A 13,368-nucleotide genomic window follows, 5' to 3' on the forward strand; every position below is an offset into this window, starting at 1 on the left:
CACATATAGTGGGCATGCACTGTGAGAAGAATAGAAGAGATAAGCTTTATTGTCTGTCCTCACAGTGAAAATAATTCTCAGTTGACAAGGCTAAAACAATGCACACAATTTATAGAAATACATAGAAAATACATGGTACAAACACATAAAAAGGAATGTTAAAAATAGCAACTGATAAAAGCAGGTTAATGTGCAGTGTCTTTTTTTTTTAGATTGTTCAGGGCGTTTATTGCAGAGGGAATTCAGGATTTCTTTGATTTTTTCTGTGCCAGTGGGACTTTGTACCATCTGCCTGATGGCAGTCACTGGAAGGAGAGATGAGGGGGTAAGATGTGTCCTCTGAGATCAGGATTGCTTTCCTGATCCTAAATCACTCCTAAGATAGGACTCCTTGCTTAAGGTTTTGAGGCTAAGGAGCTCTCTGAGAGTATTTACAGAATGTTTGTGAATGTGGCCGCAGGAGCCTAACTGTACTGTGTACTGATAAATCCACGCCACTGTCTGTGGTGCTGAAGTAGAAGAAGGATTTGACATTTTAGTTCTGCTCTTCTTTTAGTCTAAACTGTATGCTTGGTGGGGGGAGACATATTACTATGAACATATAGAGGGTGGTGCTAATGCTATTGAGGTGACCTGTTTTAAAGATCAAAGCTGTAACTTAAGGAAACAGCACCATCAATAAAGAAAACACACGGCCGCAATTTCATTATAACCTCTGCTGTTTTAAAGGTAAATTTTATGTCACTTGTCCATTTTCAATTTTTATTTTACTTTTTGTAAATACACACCTGCCTTAACTTTAGCTAACACGATACATATGGATTTACAGGGGAAAATGGAAGCTATTCGCCTGTGATAATTAATACTGTCAGCATTACGAAAATCTACACTTTCCCCAAAATGCACCACACGCATCGTCTTGCAGACGTCTCCTCAGTTGATCTCACTGAAAAGTCATCCTCATATCAATAATGGTTAATAAATTTATTGTCAAACTGGAAAGACAGAAGCTATGGAACCACACACCTACAAACCATTCAGCATCCTCCATGATAGAACTGAGTGACTCAGGATTACAATATGGACACAAATAGGAGACTTTTCTCTTTTCTTCACACACAGTAAGCACCCCCATCATACCCACACATTTTCCATCCAATACACCCCTCACCACCATGTCCTTACCGTATTGATATAACCAGCTGTGGATAGCTGGATTTCACCCAGCGATGGATTTAAGCTGCCTTGCTGCGACAAGAGTTTCCTCTTGTTGGACAATAAGAAGATTAACTCAGCTGAAGTGAACTGATATGAAAACCTTAGACGGCAACTTTTTATGTGCTTCCATAGGAATCATATAATAATTCACTGTCGTCTTATTATCATTGTGTAATAATTCACCCATCTGCATATGTGGTTTTACAATCACCTCAAATATCCAAAGCTGCATTGCAGATGCATAGGAAATTATTTATGAAAATGTCAGGAAAATTAACTGTGAGCACGGAGGTGTGGTGCTGCGCCCAAATAACCACCCTCACAATAATAATTTAAATGTTCATAAATATTTACTGATATAATAAAAACAACAAGCACATAACTACAGGCTCCCAGATTTGTCTCACAAAACACAGACAAGCCCTTTAATCGGCTATAAGAACCCTGAGGGAGGAGAGTGGTAACTTCAATATCAAGTGCTTCATGCAGGATAAAAGAGTAAAACTGGTGAATGCAAAGAAGAGTCTACAGATACAGTTGTTCATACCTCAAACAGATGCCAAAAACATGAAGAACAAAATTTAAACAAGACCAATTTGACATCAAACGTGGGAAAGAGGAAGAGGAGACTAAAGAAAAGGAGATCACCTTCCTTTTGGAAACTTTCTTTGCTCAGTAGGAGATAAATGACAGGCCAGGAGCTGCATGGAAAGAGGACAGCTGCAAGATCAGATCTGTCTCTGAAAAAGACTTTGGCAGGGAAGTGAAGTTCATGAGAGAGGATATCAACCATCAAGCTCAAACAGTTGGGATAAAAATGGCAGAAGAGGGTGAGCAAGTTGAGAGAGGTGAACAGAACCCCTGCAGCACGGTTACATGACATGAGAGACAAAAGCGTGGCCCACCCTACTGTTCCTCTGATTGGCTGGTGCTTTTGTACTCGGGTAAAGGTAAAAATGTCATGGTAAGCCAATCAGAGGCAGAGAAGGGCAGGTCATGCCACCATCCTAGGAAAAATAATCTGAACACAGACAATCATCTACTCACTAGTCCCCTCTACAGCCATGAATTGTTTATAATCGCACTCATGCAAACTATTGTAACTCAGACTTTCCAACTTGTAGATTTATTAATTTAAGTATGGAAACCCTGCTGGTAATATTGTAATATAAGGAGCACAAGGGCACCTCTATGTTAGGCAGGAGGTTTGGTGAATGGGTCCAACAAACCCCAGACTTTCATGCAGGAGTCCAGTGTTCACTTCCTAGTTTTTTCTACACCCCCCAATATGCCTCTTTTGCTTAATCATCAACCATCTGTGCCAGCATGTGCATTTGTTAATGTTTCAGCGTTGGTTGCCATGTACTTGTGTTTTCTAAACATAACAACGTGCAGCATTATCTCACCATGTGCATTTGTTGGCATCATGGTAGCTGTATTGCGAAACATAAAAAGCGGCCATAGAAGGATTCATAAAACATAATACATAGATGCAGAGATCCACTGCAAAGCAGCAATATGTGATGACTTGGGATGAGAACATGTTGGTAGTCTATAAGATTAGCTTTAAATGTTAGCTTTTTGATTTTGGCGATGCCTTTTCACTTGAATAAACATAAATGGTGTTCATTTGTGAAGTTTATCTGGCTGAACAGAACATGTAAGACTCATACATTTTTATTTGCCAAGGATTTAATTTTCTGCAATTGTTCATAATCTAATAGAAAAAGTATAAGCTTTTTTTTTTTTAAGGGGAATTAAGATGATTCTAACTTTCTGGTTGGCCAAAAAACATCATCCCTGCACCACAGTGTAATGCTTAGAATAATGCTAGATTCTCCAACTTTTAATGACTGGATTTTCATTTTTGTCATCCATTCTTCCCATGGTTTTTGGTGTCAAAATGGCATGAGGGGTGAATTATACTTAAGTAGATTATGTGAAAGACTTCCACAGGCAGTCTTACAGTTTTCTCAAGGCCAAACAAACTTTTTGAAGTTTGTATCCAATCATCATGAGGATTGTGAGGTTTCATGACCTTAGCCGTAGTTAATTTATTGAAATACATACTGAACATACCAGTTCCATAGTCATTTGAATGGATATTGAATGCTTTCACATTCCTCGTTCCCCAGATACAAGCATATCACTTTGGCAGAAAGACGGATGAGCTGTCTCATTTTCATTTTAATGAAAACAGATGGAAAGAATCAGTACCAGCACAAACATTGTTTCCGGAGCTTGATTTGATACCATTATGATTTTGCCATTTTGCAACAACTCAATAGTTTGCTAATGGCTCTGCTGGTGTTAGAAAGAGAAGAGAGAATATGTGAGGCGTGCAGTCTACACGGGTGTGTATTCTGCCTTTCTCTTCTAATTCGTGCAAACACACACGTGCTCCCTCTTGCCTTCAATTCAAGGGCAGCTCGGCGCTAGCATGATTTGATATGCTAATACCGTATGTCATGCATGGACATCATAATGAGTCATTTAGCGCTTGACTTCTCCCTTTTCTATTGACACTACTGGTACATCCAGAGGACAAGGATTTTCTCTGTCTCCCATAACTCATCATATATGGATCCACTATTGACTAACTGAATCTGCCCCACACTTTAGGAGAGTAGACTACAGCGTGATTGCCAATCTATGTTTTTCCCTGTTGAAGTTGGGTAAATTTTGGCTAGAGAAAGACTGATAGATGAAGTCGTGCGTAAGTATGACCAGACTGACTGGATGAGTAGAGCGAGCCATTTCCTTTCCATCACATTTCCCTAAAGTATCACCTGAAGGATGATATAAACAGACCTCACTGTGGACATTTTTTTTTCCTTCGGTAGAAAATAGTCGCCAATGATAGCCATGGGGCATTGCTTACCTAACATGCTATTCAGAGGTTAAAGGACCATGCGAGAAGTGGGCTGTAAAGAAGGCAGAGGCAGAGAAAAAGATGCATTTTAAAAGTAATAGACAATGAGAAAAAGAGAGAAAGCGAGATAAGAAGTTAATAAATAAAAGCAGGCGAAGAAGTTATATTTTATTCAGTTACATTTAGAGGAATATAGGCTATTATAATAAGATGAGAATAGAAAAAAATGGAAATGCCTGAAAGGCACCATCTAAAGAAATACAATTGAAGGCTGTTATAACAGATGGCAATACAGTGCAGTACTGTGTGTGTAAGTGTGTGTGCCTTCATGACTTTAACCATAGGATATAGAACAGAGTTACTATTTTGAACTGGGCTTAGAAATTATTGGTCTTAAGCTTTCTTAGAAATTATTTTTTGCAGTCTTTAACATGGACGATTTCAATACAGATGTTTATTACATTAAAAGACGTGTTAAATATCATAGCAACCATCATGCTGTCTGGCCATGAGATGATTATGTATAAGCATTAGCTTGGTTGAAATATAATGTGTTTAAATAAAAATGTAAATACATAAACATACATAAATACAAATAAAAATGTACACAATTATACAACAAACTTTTCCCATAGATTCAGAGATAGTGAAAGCCAGTGATGTGTTTTTAAGGAAAAAATGGTCATCTTTTTTTCTCTCTCTCTCTGTCTCTTTGTGATTCTCTGTTCATTCCAATGGACATAACATTTCTAGGATGTCTGGATGTACAAACATTGACTAGATATCTTTAAGCCAATCACAGTGTTTTACATCATCAAAAGTGGACTGCAGTAGAGCCACTTCCTTTTTAAACAAGCGTGGCTGACCACGAAGTAAGAAGGAAGCATATGACATTTCTGTTTTATCTCAGATCCACCATCCATTGGAATGGATGGTGGATCTGAGATAAAACAGAAATGATTGGGAGAAATACTGTTTTAATATGGAATTACTGTTCTGATTTGATATTCTAATTATACAATCAGATGTTAATGCATGTTATTGATTGTGTACACATGACATTAATTAAAAAAGGTTTTAAAAGTAATCTTTTCCAGAGATACTCCTGAAATTGAGGATATTTTGAGTCATGATGACAAATACTAAACAAAATATATATTTTATGTGTTTTAAAGCATCACTTTATTCATTTATGTGAATTAAATGTTCATGAAAATAAATGATCTTTTGTTTATGTCTTACGTAATGATAAAAAGTCTGTTAAGACTTATTTCTTTTTTTACTATTAGGTGATTTTTATGTTAGGATTCTGTATCCATAGGAACTTACAGAAAAAAATAATGTACATCAATCAGAGCATATATTTTTGCTAATGATTTATGCGTGAATCTTAGAGTAGAAATCCAACACTACTATATTTGTTTGTGTTCGGAACATAATTGGGTTGTGAAGTTAGGGGTAATGCTGGGTACGACTATATATGTAATGTGAGGAAGAAAGAATAAAAAAGAAAGCACTAAAAATGGACTTGAGCATGGTGTGAGTATGCTGAGAGCCTGCAATGTCTTGTTTTTTGCTGCAGGTCAGTTAGTTACTTGTAGCTTATATACATTAAGAGTGGCCTTCTACAAGTCCATGGTTATAAATACACCTTCAATTCAGCAACTGCCTGTACTGCATGTACAGTTGAAAAAAAAAGGGGTTAAATTCATTGAAGCCCTCTTATTTCCCCCTCTTTTCGTGTATCATTGTCTTTGTTTAACCTCTGTGCTGTCAACTGACCTGCATTATGCCAAAGGTTAATTGTACTATTTACCTATTAACATCACACTTCCTGTCTTTCAGCTACATCCTCCCAGTGTCTGTGACCTGCAGCTGCAGTATGAGCAGCTGTGTGAACCATGGGCACAGCGCTACAGGAAATGTTAATTTGTTCTTGTTGCATTTGACATTACTATTATGTTGGTGTACTTTAAAAAGGTAATCAAACAATTATTAAAAATGGATATTAGTGCAAGTATAATGGAACTTAAAAGGAAGATATGGTGGTGCACTTTTGCCACTGACAAAAATGTACCTGACTTAACATGCAAACATCATTCCTGAGTGTAATATAGCTGATATTTGCAGAACTGTCGTCAGTACACCATGAGCATGTTTGATGTGAAAGTGAAAAAGACACAGCGATCACAGAGATAGTACTGCAGATAACCTGTGATTCTTGATGACTAGCACACAAATATTAAAAGAGGAATGTGTCCTCTGAGTTTTGTAAGCAATATTTATCTAATGTCAGTGTAATCTACATCTTATAGAGGTGGAATCTCAATCAGATACAAAGCCATCAACGCACTCTGGGCATGAGGAGAGGAGATAAAGACAGGAGACAGGCAGAGGTGTAGGGGGAAGTTGTTCAGTCTAAAGTAGGTGGAAGTTGGAGAGGCAAGAATACAATAGAAATACAATACATTCTCATCCCAAGTCATCACATGTTGCTGCTTTGCAGTGAACTTCAACATCTACAAATTATGTTTTAGGTACATTTCTGCATCTGCTATTGACGTTCGGGATGCTGCTACCGTGATGTCAATACCAGCACATGGTGGGATGACGCTGCACATGGTTATGTTAGACAACTGAAGCACATGGCAACCAGTGCCGAGATCTCAACAACGCACGTGCTGGCAGAGAAGGTTAGGATTAGGGGAAGGATGCACATGGTGAGTTTTTGTGAGGTGACATCATATTAAGACGGGAAGCGAGCCACAGACTCCCATATGAAAGTCTGAGGTTTGTTGGACCCATCCATAGCCCCGCCCGCCCGCCCGCCTAATAGGCACCCTCACGCTCCTCATGTTACGTCATTACCAGCAGCATTTTAACCTGACACCATCCTGCCGCCTGTCCTGCAGCCACGGCAGGTGCCATCCAGCCATCCACCAGTGTATAATAACACCACAACTGGTTCTGTGTGGCTAATACAGTCCAGGGGCATATGATGTCGCCCAAGGTTGCATTTGGCATCAGGATCTTATGTCAAAAGCATTGTAAAAGTGGCAGTATTTGACAATTTCAGAATGAGAACAGGCTGGAATGAAAGGTCTAGATGGCAAGAAAGACAAGGACACCAACAGAAAGTGATTTAAAACATTTGTGCACTGCATAGAGGACCCACATTTACTGATCACAGCTAGGCTCATTTCCTAGTGTCTGTTTGAGTTATTACATCACTGGCTATTGAGTTCAATTTAAGAAGTATTAAGTCGCCTTTGAGCAACCCTGGCGGTCACTTATTTTAGACAGAAATGAACAGAGATCGTCAATTCTGTCACTGTGTTGCCTATTTCTCACTTAAAATGTTTTCGGAAACATATTTTAGCTTACTATTTAACTGTAATTCGAGATCATTTGTTAGCTTGATTCCTGTGTCAAAACAGACAAGCTTACATTAGGTCACCCACCAGCAGGAGCATTTATTGGTCCGGTGCAGCACAGTGTATTCTGGTAGTTGAGGGTTTTCTATCTCTTGAGCAAGAGCAAATGCATTTCTCTGGTCATGTCACCAATTTCGCAAGAATTTGTGCTATATATATTTTTTTGTTTCATGTTGTTCCTCTCCTCCTTTCCCTGTTTCCATCTCCTCTCTTCTCTCCTCTGCAGACTTGTTTATTCCTCTGTTTTGCCATAGATTGGTTAAGCTGTCCGTGGCAGAGTAGCAACAAGGTTGTTTGTGATGTCTCCGTGGTTGGAAGGAGGACAGCGAGAGGCTTGATAGATCCATTAATGATCCTTTGGTCTTCCATTACAAGGCTGCTCAAACACTCTAATGCGTGTGTGTGTGTGTGTGTGTGTGTGTGTGTGTGTGTGTGTGTGTGTGTGTGTGTGTGTGTGTGTAATGCATTGTGATAAGGTTTAACTTTTTTAAAATTCAGATGTAAAAGCCCCCCAGGATGTCTTGACAACAGGTCTTAATCCGTTATTTCAAACCACCTTTGGAGGGGGTCTCAGATGTTTTATGACACATCAAAGGAAAAAGACATAAATTCCAAACCACAGTTGTGTCCTGCTATTATGGTTGAGATGTTATGTACAATAAACCTTTTTTTGTTTGTCTTTTTTTGGGAAAAAATGGAGCACTATGATTTTCATAGCATCAAGTGTGTGTGTGGCAGCAGAATCATGAATAATTTGGCACTTCGCTGACAGCAGTGGACTATCAGGCCACCTGAAGGTACTGTCTGTTCATGATAAAGTCAGAAAAGTATGTGACAGACTTCCTGGAGAAGGAGCTGGATTGCTGTCAGTTAATATGTGCATTGAGATGCTGCTGTGAAGCAGAATAAATGGATTAAAATTCATATTTACCAAAGAGCTTTTAAAGGTCCAGTGTGTAGGATATGTGGCATCAAGCCTTGAGGTTGCTGAAGTGAAAATTTACCAGTGTGCCAAGGTTGTAGGAGAACTTTGGTGGCACAAGCAAAAAAACAAAAAAACAATGCGAATGGCCCTATTTAGAGTCAGTGCTTGATTTGTTTGTTCTGGGCTACTGAAGAACAACATGGTGGAGGTCCTGCTTCATATGTAGATAAACAGCTCTTTCTAAGGGAACAAAAAATAAAGAATTCTTATTTTCAGGTCATTATAATGAAATAAAATGTAGATATGAGTATTATATACCATTTGTGTCAACAGACATCCCTAAATCCTACACACTGGACTTTTAACGGTTCTTTTTGTATTTGGTACCTCCAGGATTTTGCAGGCATTTTTGGGGATTGTTGTGGCCTGAAATGCCTGATTTCATAGCAGCATTTCTGATGTTTTAAAGGACTTATTTGCATTGAAATTGTGGGGGCAAGTAAAATTTGCACAAAAATAGTTGCAATGTAATTGTGTCTATTTTCATGAGCAGAGAGAAAGAGTGCAGGTTAAGGAGGTGCTTAGAAAGGCAATACTCTGCTTGCAGTTCTAAAATGAAATCAGATTTCATTTGTTTTAAATATTTAAATTTGTAGTAAATTTGCGTTGATTGGACAAAATTGCAAGATCGCCAAAATTCAAGGGGATTGGCTGAATTTAGGTTTACTGTTGTGATTACAACATCCTGGAGGAGCTGTGTATAACACTCCACAAGGTTCTCACACATTTACATGGACAACACTTTCGAAATTTTCCATAACTTTTCAAGAATTTATGATGAAGACTTTTTTTTTGTACCCCAGTTGTCTAGCGTTTTACAAACACACTCTTATTCAAACATTTCAGCTAGCTGTAGAAACGTAACTGACACATAATGACACATATTAGAGTTACATTACGTTGACAGCTCCAGATAATTAATTTCCCATTGAACTGTATTATGTGGAAAGTATTCTATGAAAAATTATTTTAAAAATCATTATACACAACAAACGGCCATGAATTTTTTAAAACTTTAATTAGACTAATTCCATGACTTTGTGAGGCCTGGAAAATGTTCCATGACTTTTCCAGGTTTGCCATGACCATCTGAACCTTGACTCCACCATTATTTAGTAACAATCCGAACATTAAATATCTCTATGGTGCTTTTACTTAAGAGAAAAAGCAGCAGTCGTGCCATTGTTTTTGTTTGATTTTTTTTTTTTTTTTTTTTTGAGAAATCTTCTTGGCTTTGACAGGATTGACACCCTGACAGCAGGTCTCATATGCATCTCAGCTGTAGTCGCCATCATTGTTCTGCTGTGGTATCTATGAAAACAAATTGCAAACATTGCTCTGTTTAGGCACCATTTAGCACTGATGTTAAACTGCAATGCTACTCTCGTCCCTCTGCTCCAAACTAAATATGCCATCTGTGTAAACAGTATTCACTAATCTACCATAATAAAAAGCATGATTCCCTCACCCTGGCATCTGTTAGTTTCTTTCTGTCTTTAGCAACGGGTCACATTCACTGGCAACATCCACATCCAAAGGACAAAGCTGTGGCTCTCCCTGCACAGCTCGGTTTAAGATGTTTTATTGCTGTTATGCAACATGTCTACTAAAGGAGTAAAGAAGGTCAAGGAATAAATGAAAGCAAAATAGTTTTCAAAGTTTACTGGAGTTCAGCAAGGAGCTTGTGCCAAGGATACATTCAGTCCACTCCAGGTTCTCCTCTCCCTTTTGCTTTACTTCATCCGATCAATCAACTGACTTCCTTCAGCTCCCGCTTCACTTTCTTGCCTCTTCAAATTCTGCGTCACTCACAGGTACCCACCAACCCTCCAGTTCCATCTGCCACCAGATGACTCAAGACTCCCCACTGAGGCAAGCTCACACACCCTCCTGCAGAGCATGCTGACAGGATACCACTCCAGTCTTTGTTGGCAAAGTCTCTTCCAGGTGAGGTAGCTTTTAATGTGAGTTGTAAGTGCACCGCATGAACAGATTTGTCAGTTTTTGCCATCTTGGATGCAGGTTTACAGCATAGGTCTTAAGTGCATGTAATGGGCCACTTACCCTATTGTATGGGGTACAGGTACCTTTTCACACATTTAGCACTATGACTTATTGTTTGCCACCACTTACTGATGAATAGTGGCACATGCTGGCTTGGATTAATGCACAGGCTGGCCTAGGCTGCAGCCTAGGGGCCCCACATGTGCAAAAGCCTGGGATCGGCCAGACTATTTTTAATTATTTAAATTTACTTCAGAGAGAATCACCAATTGGTCCATAAGAAACATTAAAGAAAAAAACACAAGCACCTGACTGGGTAAATGGGCCACATCTACCCAACCAGCTGCTGGCTGCGTCACGTGACCAGGTTCAAAGGTCAGACTTGTTTTCACTCGTCACTGCACAGCGGCTTAGCAGCAAAATGCTGGAAAGAAAATACTACAGTGGAGCACAAAAACGAAAAGAACAACAGCTGAAAGAACAGTGTGGCAAAGACCTGTTGAAGAAAATTCCTAAATTGACAGGATATTTTAAGGCTGTCGAGTTTTTATCTAGTCAAGACCGACATGAAGACCCTCAGCGGGACTGCCCGCTAGCTAACGTCGCCATGGTGGAAACTGCCGTAGCGGAAGCTAACGCCGCAGCTAGCTCCAGCCACAACAAAAACACCAGTGAAGCTGACTGCGACCACGCCTCACCGTCTCACTCAGGTGACGAGTGTGGGACAGAGGACACTTCAACCACCCGAAACACCAGCATCTTGTTCCGGCAACATTATGCCAATTAGCCATGATGATGCGCCAGACAAGAATGCCTCTATGGCGGCTGCACCTGTTGCTGCAGCCCCCATCCTGAAGATATGAGGACATACCGGATTAACATGCACTGCGACCGTTTATGACTTTGCCTGTTACCAGTGCCAGCGGGGAGCGTTTTTTTCCCCCCCAAACTGGAATTTATTAAAAACAGTCTGATATCGACAATGGGCCAAAACAGACTGAATCGCCGTGTCTCTGTTGTCCATTGAAAGTGATATTCTGCGCAAAATGGGTTTGACTCATTGAGGATTTCTCCGCCAGATACACGAGGAAGAAAACCTTCTAAAGGTAGGAATTGTTTTACTTATTATTTTGCTGCTGTTGCATTATTGCTGCTTTCATGGTGCTGTCGCTGCTGTGTTTATTGTATTTTTGTGGTTTTATTTAGAGTATTACAGAGTGGTTCGGTTTGTGCCTCTGTAAGAATTTTGTGATTCTGCTTCACTGCTGCAGATACTGTACCTCAAACTTTGTTAGATGCAATTTGACTGCTGTTTATAGTAAATGCTGGTATAGTAAAATGTGTATGTATTTGCCAGCGCCCCCTAGTGTGTACATCCGGGCCATATTCCTAGCGCGCTTTTTACACATGGCACTCAGTCCGTTTTTTTTTTTCTTTTTCTGGTGTGCTGTGTTTATTTCTGCTATGTAGTTTCATCAAAAACGAGGCTTGAATTCCTCCTTTTCCTGCCCAAACATGTCTGGAGGAGCATTAAGGTGCCACTGCTTTTCCCTTCATGAGTTGCATATTAGCACTCAGCAGGGGGACAGCTGCTGGATGAAGGCCTTCTGTTCTCGCCTCCAAAATCCTCCCCCAGCACAAACTTGATGTCCACATAATTAGTGCTGACATTTTCCTTAAATTTAAAATTTAGATGTGTTTCTATTCTGTCAATTAACATGCATGTGGACAGAGGCACAGGTGGAGTGGTTATGTAGTGAAACCACTCTTGCTCATTCCCTCTTGAGCAGGGCTTTATTGTTTTAATTTTAGAAATGGGTTTTTCATAGCAATGTGTGTTGCAATATTCTCTTCCTACACACGTTAGAGTAAGTTTGTAGTTGGGATTAAAGGCAAGACAAAAAATGTTTTATGCCCTTGTCTATTTTGAGATTTTTGATTATTTTGCTTCCAAAATGTATCTTCTTTCAGACTGGTGGAAAGAAAATGCCCAAAATATAAATTTTGATTACTAATTTAGCTTATATTTCAGTTCCTGAAATGTTTGCAAAAAAGTGCATATTTTATTAGATAATGCCTCATTTGCAAATTTAAAGTTTCAGAAAGCTTGTATTACAAAAAAAAAGTCTAAAAGTAAGTAATTAACTGAGAAAGTTTCATTGTGATATCTTTTAAATTTTTTCCCCTAGTGTCTTATTTTTCTTCAAAAAATGTATTGGATTTTACAATGCATATCTTTGAAGGCCTTTTATTCTCATACTCTGAGCCAAAACTTTCAACTTCAGTAGCACTTACATACATTAAACTTTCCAGTTTTATCACTATCTATATTCTAAAGCTTTTTACAGAGGGGTTATTTCATATGCATTATGCATAGCCTGATTCATAGAACATTTTCTTCCTAAAAACATGGTGAGGATGAATTTGTCATGGCTGAGAGACAGTATTTTTGTTTTAATGCAGTGATAAAAAGAGCTATCCAAAATTCCCTCTGTAAACCCCTTTGACTCTGTCATGATTCTGGGATTTTGTTTAGAGTTTTATGTTTTTTCTTGTTTCATGCATTCATCCATTTAGTTTATATCCTGTTTTACTCTGAAAGTCAAGCTCCTCATGTGTCATGCCTATGTTACTTCTTCCCTTAGTCTGTTTCCCGCCTGTCTTCTGTCACATCTGTCTTACATCAGTCTCGTTTGTCCTTCTCTCATCACTGAGTCTTCCCTGCACACCGGTTCTCATCCGTCTTGTCTGCTCCGTCCTACCGCACCCTTGTTGTCAGCTACTCCCTGTGTTTCCCTCCTTTTGCATATGCCCACCTTCTCCAGCTGTGTCTTGTGTTTGTGATTAGTTTTCTG

This window comes from Plectropomus leopardus, chromosome 11, assembly GCF_008729295.1.
Source record: "Plectropomus leopardus isolate mb chromosome 11, YSFRI_Pleo_2.0, whole genome shotgun sequence".
NCBI classification, from domain to species: domain Eukaryota; kingdom Metazoa; phylum Chordata; class Actinopteri; order Perciformes; family Serranidae; genus Plectropomus; species Plectropomus leopardus.